This window comes from Sitophilus oryzae, unplaced genomic scaffold, assembly GCF_002938485.1.
Source record: "Sitophilus oryzae breed Bouriz unplaced genomic scaffold, Soryzae_2.0 scaffold_857_pilon_pilon, whole genome shotgun sequence".
In the NCBI taxonomy this organism is placed as follows: domain Eukaryota; kingdom Metazoa; phylum Arthropoda; class Insecta; order Coleoptera; family Curculionidae; genus Sitophilus; species Sitophilus oryzae.
In genome coordinates this window covers 2764441-2777935 of record NW_022147480.1, presented here as the reverse complement: position 1 = coordinate 2777935, position 13495 = coordinate 2764441, and the positions used below count along the sequence as shown (strand labels likewise).

The following is a 13495-nucleotide window of genomic DNA, read 5'->3' as shown; positions in this document are numbered from 1 at the left end:
GCCAACGATGGCATATTCGGCGCCGGGCTGATTAACTGGAATTTAAATTTCCTGCTGGGGATTCGGGTGGTAGCTCTGCGGTAAAAAATGTCAAGCTGTCAGTTTTATTTAGTTTTTTTCCTGACATTGTCAGGAAACACAATGTACCGTTTGTGTCCAGGAAGAGTTCATAGTTTCATAGTTGTCGATTTTCGAAAGAAATCAGTACATGCATATTATTTCGTATATTTTTCATTTTATTGATTTTATGGAAAGCACTGTTCATTAAAATGTTGTATCCTATGTTATAGGGCTTGTTTCTCTCTACAATTTTCTGTCTCACAATGTACCGTTTGTGTCCAGGAAGAGTTCATAGTTTCATAGTTGTCGATTTTCGAAAGAAATCTGAGTACATGCATATTTTTCGTATATTTTTCATTATATTGATTTTATGGAAACCACTGTTCGGTTAAAATGTTGTATCCTATGTTATAGGACTTGTTTCTCTGACAATTTTCTGTCTCACAATGTACCGTTTGTGTCCAGGAAAAGTTCATAGTTTCATAGTTGTCGATTTTCGAAAGAAATCAGTACATGCATATTATTTCGTATATTTTTCATTTTATTGATTTTATGGAAATCACTGTTCATTAAAATGTTGTATCCTATGTTATAGGGCTTGTTTCTCTCTACAATTTTCTGTCTCACAATGTACCGTTTGTGTCCAGGAAGAGTTCATAGTTTCATAGTTGTCGATTTTCGAAGAAATCAGTACATGCATATTATTTCGTATATTTTTTCATTTTATTGATTTTATGGAAAGCACTGTTCATTAAAATGTTGTATCCTATGTTATAGGGCTTGTTTCTCTCTACAATTTTCTGTCTCACAATGTACCGTTTGTGTCCAGGAAGAGTTCATAGTTTCATAGTTGTCGATTTTCGAAAGAAATCAGTACATGCATATTATTTCGTATATTTTTCATTTTATTGATTTTATGGAAAGCACTGTTCATTAAAATGTTGTATCCTATGTTATAGGGCTTGTTTCTCTCTACAATTTTCTGTCTCACAATGTACCGTTTGTGTCCAGGAAGAGTTCATAGTTTCATAGTTGTCGATTTTCGAAAGAAATCAGTACATGCATATTATTTCGTATATTTTCATTTATTGATTTTATGGAAAGCACTGTTCATTAAAATGTTGTATCCTATGTTATAAGACTTGTTTCTCTCTACAATTTTCTGTCTCACAATGTACCGTTTGTGTCCAGGAAAAGTTCATAGTTTCATAGTTGTCGATTTTCGAAAGAAATCAGTACATGCATATTATTTCGTATATTTTTCATTTCATTGATTTTATGGAAAGCACTGTTCATGGGCGAAGTTAGGTCGTTGGATCTGGGGGGGCTAAAGCCCCAATTATGAAAACTTATTATTACAAAACTGAAGCAGCGGAAGGTTGCCGTCAATCTCAAAAAAATTTTGGGGTACCACACCCCAATTAGGCTACATTTTCTCATAAAGAGTATAAAAACTTTATTAAAAAGGTATTTGGACCCCCAATCCTGTTCTAGGGTAAAATAAATAGATAATAATATAATATACTTTAAAAATGTTTTCGAATCTGCCAGAAAGCACTCTGAATCACCTAACAACTTTAATAAACATGTCGTTCCAAAATGGTATTTTTCCAAAATGTCTTAAGACGGCAATAATCATTCCACTGCACAAAGGAGGAGACAAAAATGAAGCTTCTAACTATCGCCCAATTGCACTCCTTCCAACGCTATCTAAGATCATAGAAAGGTTGGTTAAAAGCAGGCTGGTATCTTTTCTGTTTAAGTACAAAATACTTACTGAATATCAATTTGGATTTCTAAGCAACAAGTCCACAAATGACGCTATGTTTTCCCTCCTTAATAAAAAGTTTACTCCAGCCTAAACAACCATCATTCTACAGCAACAATTTTCTGTGATTTTTCTAAGGCGTTCGATTTTGTAAATCATAAGATCCTAATTAATAAACTTCAGCACTATGGGTTCAGGGATCATCTCTCGAATGGTTTAAGTCGTATCTGAGCAACAGAAGTCAACTTGTGAGGGTGGATACCACGTTGTCTTCTAGCAAGCCAATAGAATGTGGAGTACCACAAGGCTCAGTACTAGGCCCTATTTTGTTTCTTCTTTTTATTAACGACATTGCTAACATAAACATCAGTGGCAAAATATGTCTTTTGCGGACGACACTAGCTTCACTTGGAGCAACAAGGACATCATGGCACTTCATAGGATTATATCAAATGACTTAATCACCATTAAATCTTGGTGCGATTCAGACCTCCTGAGTCTCAACATTTCTAAAACTAAGGCTTTGTCGTATAAAAACTCGCTGCAGCCTTTTGTACTTGACAACACCACCATTGACGTCGTAAAATCCGTAAAATTCTTAGGGCTTGTTGTGGACAATTCTCTGAAATGGGACATACATATCGAAGCTTTGTCGAAAAAATTGAGCTCTGCCTGTTTTGCATTAAGGTCTGTTTCTAAGGAGCTTAACTTGTCAGTGGCTAGAACTTGTTATTACGCATGCACTTTTGAGTCGCATCTCAGGTATGCCCTTCCATTCTGGGGTACGTGTTGTGCGGCTCAGATTTGACCGCATTTTCAAGCTCCAGAAGAGAGCTGTTCGATATTCACTGGGACTAAACAGCAGAGCTCATTGCCGGGGCTTTTTAGAGAATTAAAATATTGACTCTTCCTTCCTTATTTATATTTGAATCCGTTTGCCTAATACGTAAACATGTATCAGCTTCTCAAGAAGGCCATCTCACACTTATCCACTCAGGAACGCGGAGCAAGATCTTTATCTACCTACCCCACGCTCAGAGTTAGTTAAAAGTTCAATATTATACAACTCAGAAAAAATGCACAATCACCTGCCATTTGAAATCAAATCCATAACATCATTTTTTCATTTCGCAAAGCATTGAACTCTTATTTACTAGACAAGGCTTTCTACGCCGTAAATGAATTATATTTGAATTGAAAATCGAATTTGATCTTGAAAACACTGGTCTAATGTTTGCTATTGCTATATTTACTAATGACATCGAAATTAATTTATTTAATGATTGATATTTTGCTATAAACTGGCTAAATATTTTTGAATATTATTTTAATTTTTTTTGTTCTTTCACATTGTAAACATTTATATATGTTTATTTTAACAATAAGATTGACAATATTATTTGTATAATGTTTTGTATTATCTTTTGTTTGTTTGTTTGTGTACCTTGTTTTTTTTTACTTTGTTTGTTAGTTTACCTTTGTCCACAAATTGAAAAATTTTTTGACAATAAAGGCATTTATTTATTTATTTATTTATAATTAAAATATAATTTTCTTGTCTGTATATGGTATGCTGTTTCTTGTTGTATAATAACTAAATTACTTTTTATTTTTACATAATTATTTATAAATTTCGAATAGTTTTTTTAAGTTAACGCAAAAAGATATAAATATTGTTTAAAAATCCGATAGGCATGACACATAAAATTTTACATTTAAGAAAAAATGTTTTACCAGTGCTGTTCCGATTTTTAAATACAAAAGGTGGCAACCCTGTTTGTAGCTCTCTTTATCGGTATAATTCCCGTTAAGCCTGGTTGCCAATTTCGCTTCAATTTCGCATTCGCTACTGAGTTGAAACTAAAAATTAAACAATTTTTACAGATCAAATCAGAAAAGTATTTTTTAATTTTCGTTTTGTCTGAGTACCAATAATGTTCAATTATTTGTTGTGTAGGCTAGTTCGGTCTGGGGGGAGGGCTAATTCAGGAACTGGAAGGGCTTAGCCCCCCCAAGCCCCCCCCCCTAACTTCGCCATGGCACTGTTCATTAAAATGTTGTATCCTATGTTATAGGGCTTGTTTCTCTCTACAATTTTCTGTCTCACAACGTACCGTTTGTGTCCAGGAAGAGCTCATATTTTCATAGTTGTCGATTTTCGAAAGAAATCAGTACATGCATGTTATTTCGTATATTTTTAAAAGTACTTTTTACATGTCAGGAGAAAAAACATTTTCTGATAAAGAATCTAGTGGGCTGCTGTAATTTTTTTAGGAAAAAATCTAGTCGGCCGCTGTGACTTTTTAGGATGTTCCTAATATTATTTTATTTGACATTACTGCAATACGTTATTATCTAGATGATTATTATTATCGTTATTATCACTAGATTCTTAATCTTAAAATGTTTTTTGTCCTTACATGTAATGCTTTACATTTTATTTTTTAATTTTAAATCGGTGAGTTTTATCAAAAAAACACAAGAGATAAAAAAGTTTACAAACAAACTGAACTATCCAAATTAATTTTTTTGCATGTGTTTGATAAGATTTTTCTTTAAATTTCGTTAACAAGAATGAGAGGGGTAGTTTATTTCAACCCCTTCCACTCATTTTAAAAAAGTGAAAAAATTACCAGAAAGTGTGTTTTCGTAACAGTAATGCTTCCATAAAATTTCATTAGTCTATCTCTTTTCGTTTTCAAGATAAAAAATAAAAACATTATTTTTCCGCCATCTTTGTACCGCGATATCTCCCTAATGGTTCACTTTTGACCCAACGTTTATGAAGCAAACTATAAACTACCCTTTATTTGAACAAGGAATCACCCCCTGAAGTTTTTCGCATTTGTTTTGAAACACTCTGTATACAGGGTTGTTCACCACATACGACACGGAGTATTGTAGCTAAACGATTAGATTTTTATAAATTGTAAGTTTTGGGTTCGTTGAAGGATTATTAGAGCTACAATCTAAAAATATTTTTACAAGATACAGAGTGTCCCAAATAAATAAAAAATATCAAAGTTGTATTTTTTTAAATAGAACACCCTGTATATTATTGCATTTTTAGTTTCTACGATTAAAATAAAGGTAAATTTGATTAAGGTTTATTACACTTAAACCTTACCGTTTTTGACATATTTTTAATTTTGCGAAATTGCAGTATAAATTTTAAGGCTTCATTTCTCCGAGGATATCAAAGTTTTTAATACTAAATATTTACTGAAGTTTATTTATTGATCAGTTATTGTGTTTCAATAATAAAAATTATACTACCTTATACAGAGTGTCTAAAAATTTATTTTAAATAATTACTAGCTCTAAACGGCAATAACTTATTTACTTTAAATAGAACACCCTGTATATTTTATGAGAATCAGATGCACAATTCCATTGTCTATCAAATTGTATTATACCTATTCTTTCAAGTTTTCGTAGAAAATGCATTTTCTTATAATTTAGACCTCATTTATCAATATACCCATGGAATATTGACATTTTAGATTGTTTTTAAAACAACAAATTACTAGCCCATTTGTATGCAAAAAGAAAACTATTTAAATCTTTATAAAAGAGTATACCATTAATTAAATATACAACCAGTATTTCCGCCCAAATACTAATTAACTACATACTTAATTGTGTTCGTTAATAAATTATTCTAAACAAATGTGGATTTGAATCAGAAATCAATATAATAATAAGTTATGAAAATGAACGTCTCTGTTGTTATAAATAAGCATTTGTCAAAAAATTAAATATCATTTTTAAGGTGTTACTTTTTACCCCACTGTCTAATACACATACATAATTCAGTTTTTTAGTATTTGGAGCAATTATTATTAATCAACGCAAACAGACAATTAATGTAATTTGAATACTGGAATCATATTAATTGGTCCTCTTTAACAAATATTTAAACAGTTTTTTTATTTTTTAATGAAATGAACGAATTATATCGACAATATTAGTATTTGTACTCTTTAAAAATTCGGTACATCTTTAAAAATAATCTAAAATGTCAGTATTCCATGGGTATATTGATAAATGAGTTCTAAATTACAAGAAAATGCATTTTCTACAGAAGCAAAAGAAGATAAAGTAAAAAACGGTATAACACGATTTGATAGACAATTAAATTGGCGCACCTGATTCTCATAAAATACAAGGTGTTCAAACTAAATGAAACAAGTTATTGCCGTTTAAGACCAATAATTATTTAAAATAAACACAGACACTGCATTAAAGTAATAAAGTTTTATTATTGCAGCACACAACAACCAATAAATAAACTTCGATATTTAGTATAAAACTTTGATACCTAAGGTGGCTTAATACTGCAATTTCAAAAGTGAAAATATTTCAAAAAGGTAAGGACCCCAAAGTGTAATAATTAATCAAGACACGCTTTAAACATAGAAACTAAAATGTAATAATATATAGAGTTTCCATTTAAAAAAATACAACTTTGATATTTTTTATTTATTTGGGACACTCTGTATCTTGTAAAAATATTTTTAAATTGTAGCTCTAATAGTCCTTCAACGAACCCAAAACTTACAATTTGTAAAAATCTTGTCGTTTAGCTACAATACTCCGTGTCGTATGTGGTGAACAACCCTGTATACTTAATGTAAACAATGTGTGCCACAAAAAATAATAATTAAAAAATTAAGATGCGGTTCATGCGTCACACACATGAATTTCTGCAACAAGATTAAAAAATAATTTGTTATATCTCCGTCAACGTGACCCACAATTATCCATGTAACTAGGGCTTGAAATGACGTAATTTTTCCTTCTGCTAAAATCGTTTTTAATTTCGAGGAAATAAGTACGTATTTGTGTGCCCTGGGAACTGTAATAGCAATTATTTACCATGGAAAATTGAGATTATACCATCATGTCCTCGATGGTCGATGAGCAACATTTTACAAGAGAAATTACAGGCTTTAGGCTGATGCTAATTGATAACATTGTATGAATTTCTATAAGCTTTAAACGGCGAAGATAAAGCATTAAAATTAATAATCATAAGGATGTTGACGGGAAATTTAGGTATATTATTAAGTTTGGCACATTAACAGTAATAATAACAGTCAAAGAGAATAAATCACGAAAGCTTTCCTCGCTTGAATATTTGATAACGCGTATGATTATACCATCGGATAAAAAGACTATAAAAGGAAGAAGTATACAGGATAGCGCCTCTCATACGCCGCACAGTGCTTCGTCCCATGGACAAAAATCGAAAAAAAAAGTTAAAATTTACTAATATCTGAATATGTAATTTTATACTTATAGCAATGTTCAACCATCCTGTATATTATTTTTCATAAACAGCGTTTTTTGTTAGCAAATATTTTCACTAAAAATAAATTTTGCGATCATTATCTTATCAGTGAAAAGAATAACATTCATAGTAGCTCTGTATATTATGGAGTTAAAAGGTACGTACTTAATTGAAAGCCACTATGGACATTGTTAAACAAGGTATGTACTTTAAATTTATTTCTAAACAAGTTCGTGATTGTTTAGTTTTTATTTATTTTTTAAGATGATTCTTAAATGGGTATAAAAATGTTACGTTTTCAAACTTCAAAAAGGCATTAAAAAAAACATATCAAAACATATCGTATTTATTTCACTGCGCAGCGCGGCGCTGGGAAGAAGAATTTTTCCAGCTGCAGAAGGGACTGCACCACTATAGCGCGCTTTTGAAACGCGGCAACGCTGTTAGTTATAGTCTGTAGTTTAGTTTTTTAAAGCAATGAGTTCAAGTACGGACGAAAGCGTATTTTTTGTGCTCTTCTAACAGAGGAAGAGGAAGAGGGGGTGAGAAAAGTTTGGACTCATACGATTAACAAAAAAAAAGAAAAGAAGTTTGGAGAATTTTACCATCTTTTTCCAGATTTAATAAAAAGACAAAATCATTTTTTTCAGTATTACAAAATATAAAGGAAACATTTTACGCACTCCTCAATTGAGGGTTTAGAAGAAAAAAACACCGGGTATATCTACTCATCATATTTTTTCAGAAGAGACAAATTACTAATATTTTTTGATAATTCTTATTTATTCTGATGTGTATATATTAGTTATGTGGTTAAAAAAACCTGATCTTTTTTACATATTTAGGTAATTAGAATTTAAAAATTGGAGGTTGTCACTTTTGTTAAAAGTGGAGATTGCCAGTTTTGCCTCTACATCCCTCAATTATATTAAATCTTTGATAGAAAGGCATTTTCGTTCATCTGTCTCTAGTGAGGAAGACTAAAAAATATTAAATTCCTTTATGAAAATCGATTTGCCTAATTTACCTTTAAAAATACAATTCTGCCATTGATACATATCACTAGTTCCTAGTCAAAAGCCAACTGAAAAGACTCGAATGCAAAATTATTTCCCTTGTGAGTACGCACACTGCAACGCGCCGAAACGCGGGAGACGGAAAAAAGTTGCTAGAGAAGTCTTCCGACTTCTTGACGGAAATCCCGCGGCGCGCTTCTGCGCTGCGCGCTCTAATGTGCGTTGGTCCATTTAAATACATGGCAAGCAGACAAAAGAAACTCCCACATGGCGCCGCGGTCTAGTGGGCGACAACCTTAATACTTTTCAGATGGAGTAAAATTGATAAGCAATGCCGATCTGGTTAATACTTGGCTTGATCATAAGGACAACAACTCAAAATTATTTGTATTTCAAATAATGTGTTCTTTATATTCATGAACCTTCCAGTCAAATGAGACACCACTTGTGCCTGAAAAAGCCCATTATGTTGGAGCGAAACGTCGCATAAAAAAAGTTTCCATCTTTCAATTTATTATAAAACACTATACCCAAGAAAAGGAAAAAATAATATATGGATATGGTCTGTTAAAGAGATAACTATTAACATCCGAACCCCTCATACCAACAAAAAGAACAGTAACAACGAAAAAGTAACATATTAGAAAATGATGTACAGAAATATCGTATATGTGAGGATACTTCATCTACCTGTGATTTAGATACTATAAATTTGGAAGATTCTGTCAGCAGTAATTCTTTGAATCAGAGTAGTTACGATCTATGCATTTTGTTGTCCTAAAGTAAATTTATAGTATCTTAAGTTTTTCTTTAAATAAATATAACATTAATGTTTCTTTTTCATTAAAGAAAAACATTTTTATCTTATATTAGGCTTATATCGGTAGGAATGATGTTCTTTTTGTTGCTGTTATTTCAATTCTTTTTTATCACAGGGATTTATTTAATACTTACACCGTTTTCGTACTATTATTTCCTTAGATGGAACACAGATCCAACATTTTTATTATTTATAAGATTTTTTTTCATAAACGTGGGACTAAGAACATCATCATTTAGTACAATAAGAGTACTCATCATTTGTGTCAAATAAACCTAGTTTGAATAAATTGCCTACAATAAAAGAGAAGTTTTGCATTTTTGTCCTCTAGAGCCATATGTTCGAAGCACTGTGCGCCGCGAAGGCTCCAAGAAGAACCACAGTTTGTATTGAAATGAAATTCTGTTAGCGTATGTAGGTTAATCCAGAGCGTTTTTTAAAAATATAGAGAGTTGCCCCTGTATATTAAAAAATCCCCAATTTAATGTCCCCAAAAAAAGTAAGGTATCAATTTTGGGGTTTTTGTAATGGAACACCCTATATATTAATTGATTTTCGGATTGTGGGAGAAAAATAAAGGTGAGTTTTATAAGTATATGACTAAAATGTAAGGTTTTTGACATATTTAACTTTTTCGAGAAATAAAGAACAATTTTTAAATTACAATAAAAGCTACCTAAATTGGAATTTACCCGGTATAGCCTAATATATAGTTAAATTAACTATCGTACTTTAAATCAAATTAAAATGTGATCCAAAAAGATATACAGGGTGAGACAAAATTAATAATGAACATTGGTCACCTTTAAAAACATGTTACTCTTTTATTTTAAATAGAACACCCAGTATATTATTCCGATATTCAATGAAGAATTCATGTCTCTTCAAAATACTTGAGAAAGATTGTTGAAAAGATTTTCCATGATATTTCCATTTACATGATTTGATCTGAGTAGATCTTTATTATTTGATAAAATCTAGGTGGCTGTGATATGGTCTGACGTTACTTCAACATAGCTGTCTAATTAGTCCAACTTTAACAACTAGTTATCATTTTGTGTCAGGTAAAACAAAAAAAAAATCTCCGAAATTTGCCGAAAATGCAAACTTATCTTATTTTATAGTGAATTGATATGATTCTATTAGTTGGTGAATCCAGTGTGCGTTCACCGCAGAATACTTAACTGCTACTGATTTTATCTAGTCTGGTTATTTTATGGGGATTTTTTTTTTGAGTTTTTTTTTTGGGATTTTTATAGTCTGGTTATTTTATGGTTTATACGTTATTTTTTGGGGATACGGATATGTTATGGGGATACTCGTTTACAAAACTCGATCAACTATTGTCGACAACATGGGAGAATTTATTGTAGCTGCTTTTTGAGATAGAACTCAACAAATATGCCTTTTAAAATGAAAAAACCTTTTTGAAAAGACAATCATTTTATGCAGTTAACAGGAAAGGAAGCATTTTGAGTATTTTATTTCATCTAGCTATTTTTTGTCACATAATTATAGGTTTATATCTAGTTTTAATTCTGTAATAATTTTAAAATATGTTTTAAACGTGTATCTTTTTATTACCGTTAAGTATTTTACTCTATAATCTTTAATTTTTGTTAAATTAACAAAAGGTGTATCACAGCCACTCCTAGATTTTTTCAAATAATAAAGATCTACTGACGCAAAATCACAAAAATTAAAATACCTAGGAAAACCTTTGTCTGAGGGGTAGGCAACCTTAATAATATTTGAAGATATATAAATTCCCCATTGAACACCGAATATACTTGGTGTCCCTTTTAAAATAAAGGAGTAACTTGCTTTTAAAAGTGACTAATATTCCATATTAATTTTGTCTCACCCTGTATAACTTTTCGGGTCAAATTTCAATTTGGTTTAACATACAATGGTTACTGTAATTGAATATCAGGGTGTACAAGGTCAACTAAAATTTAGGTAGCTATTATCGAAATTTAAAATTTACTCTCCATTTTCATAAAATGTGAAATAATGTCATAATCCTTAGATTTTAGGTATATGCTTCTTTAATAAAACTGTAGTGTAGAAGAATCCTTTTTAGAATGAGTGGGAGGGGGGTTAATCACTTCGACCTTACAGATCCATGGTGTCTCCCTTTCTTGAATCATAACTCATTATACAGTCCCAGGGCTTTGACAAAAGCCAGTATCTGGGACGGTTTTATAGAGGGTAGTTCTCCATCTCCAATATCAGTCGTACCAAAGTTCATGGCACGAATGGTTGTCGTCTCGGCGCACTCAGTGATGAGGTGTACTGGTGTTTCACCATCTTCCCCACAGAATCTGCATTCGCCGTTTCTTCTTAGTTTCAATCTACTGAGGTGTTCATTGAGGAGACAGTGTCCTGTTAAAAACCCCGTGACAATCCGAAGATTGTTCTTACTCAGACCCAGGAAGATCTGTGATTTTTTCTTGATCATAAGCCCTCAGAAACTTCTTCGAGTGTCTTAGACCATTGCAAGATTTCCATTCCAGGTTGCGGAATGGAATCTTCCAAGTTCTTGAGTTCCGCCTTGAGTTGATTGATACTGAGTTGATCGCCTTTAACGCTGCCTGACTATCAGATAAGATGGTTATTTTGTTTCCGATAGTTCCTATCTAAGATAAATGCGTAGATTTATGCCTGTAGGATAGTAGGGTAAGTGCCCATTGGTTCGGAGTAATTAGCTGTCGGCCCAAACACTCCTGATCCCTGTTCCCGTATTGGTTTTGGAAGCATCAGTATACCAAGTTATGGTATGGTCTTTTAACTGCTGGGCAAGCGTTTCGCTCTTCCAATCCTTCTTATTGCTCAATACTACATTGACATGTTTGTCAAAGAAGTTGTACGTTCTTGGCATATCGTCCACTGAGAGTTGCAGGAGTGGTATTTCCTTTTGAGGGTGTTCCAAGCCCCTGATCTGACAATTCTCCCAGTACTAATTCCGTTAGTGACCATTCTAATCATTGTCGCATTGGCATATCTACCAATGACAATGTGCAGTGGTGTTAGAACTAGAATGACCTCCATTGCTGCTGTTGGACAGGTTCTCATGGCTCCTGTGATGCAAACACATGCTAGTCTCTTGACTTTGCATAGGTTTAGCCTTGCCGTCCGTTGCTCTAGTTTTGTGTACCAGGCAACTGCTCCATAAGTAATAATCATGGGTCTTACTATCATGGTATACATCCAGCGCAAAATGTTAGGGGAGCAGCCTACGCATCTATTTCTGGCCAGTCTTCTGCATATCATGAGAGCCTTTGTGGCTTTGCTGGTAGTGTTCTTAATATGCCTGTTCCAAATGAGTTTACTATCCAGGGTTATACCCAGATATTTAACTTCCTGTGATGGCAGTATTTCCTTTCCATCTAGTTGGATTCTTTTCAAGTTTTTCAGACTTCACTTTCTGGTAAATGGCACTATCGCGGTTTTGTCTGAGTTGATACACAGCCCGACAGTCCTGCACCATCTCTCAGTGATACGGAGTCGTCTTTGGATAATATCACACAGGGTGCCTTCATGTTTCCCCCGAGCGATCATGACTATGTCATCTGCATACCCAATGCAGTGTATTCCCGCTAGAGTTAATTCGTCTAGTAGTTCATCCACTACCAAGCTCCACAGCAAAGGGGAGGTTACTCCACCTTGTGGAGTTCCTTGCGTTGTTTTAACAGCTACAGTTTTGGTACCCATCTGAGCCTCTCGTGTTGACAGCATCTCCCAAAACCAGCGAATAATAGTTCTGTTCACCCCTCTTGTTTCTAGAGATCGCCTGACCACCTTATGTGGTATATTGTCAAACGCCCCCTCAATATCCAAGAAGGCACAAATTGCTGTTTCTTTGCTATCCAGACTTGTCTATATTAGCTCCGTTAATTGGTACAGAGCAGTTTCTGTGGATCTGCCCGTTCTATATGCATGCTGACTATCATGCAGTGGTTTAACCTTTATATGATTTTCTCCAATATGGTTGTCAACTACTTTCTTCAGCGTTTTTAGTATGAACGATGTTAGACTAATAGGCCTAGGACTAGGGATTTGTCCAGTCAGTTTTGCCTATTTTGGGTATGAAGATTGCTTTTGCTCTTCTCCATGTGGTTGGTATACATGCCATCGCTAGACTCTTCTTGTATGCTTAGTAGATGGTGACTGTAAGTGTAACTTTTTTTGGGGCACCCTGTAAAATTCTATATATTTTTATAAAATGCTTTCAGTTAACCTACATATGCTGCCAACATTTCATTTCGATATAAACTACCGTTCTCCTTAGAGCTTCCGCGGCGTATGAGAGGCGCCACCCTGTATATGTTACGGTTAAAGTCCGATGTCCGGTTAATGTCGACATTAACAGGTTAATGTTTGGGTTTGGTTATGTTTTTGGTTGTTTTGTTTTTGTTATCAATGGAAGCTTCGCCGTTGGCGCTGCTTGGTTTTATATGAGATTTTACAAAATAAAAATGGTAGACGTGTGCGCATTTAGGGATATTATTACTAAAAAAAATAATAATCTTTGAGCA

At 33.1% G+C, this 13495-nt stretch overlaps 1 protein-coding gene across 1 annotated transcript in view; it reads right to left on the bottom strand.

Annotated features, from left to right (window-relative positions):
* LOC115889970 overlaps nt 1-13495 on the bottom strand; it is a 66084-nt gene that overhangs the window by 4882 nt on the left and 47707 nt on the right. The window lies entirely within an intron of this gene.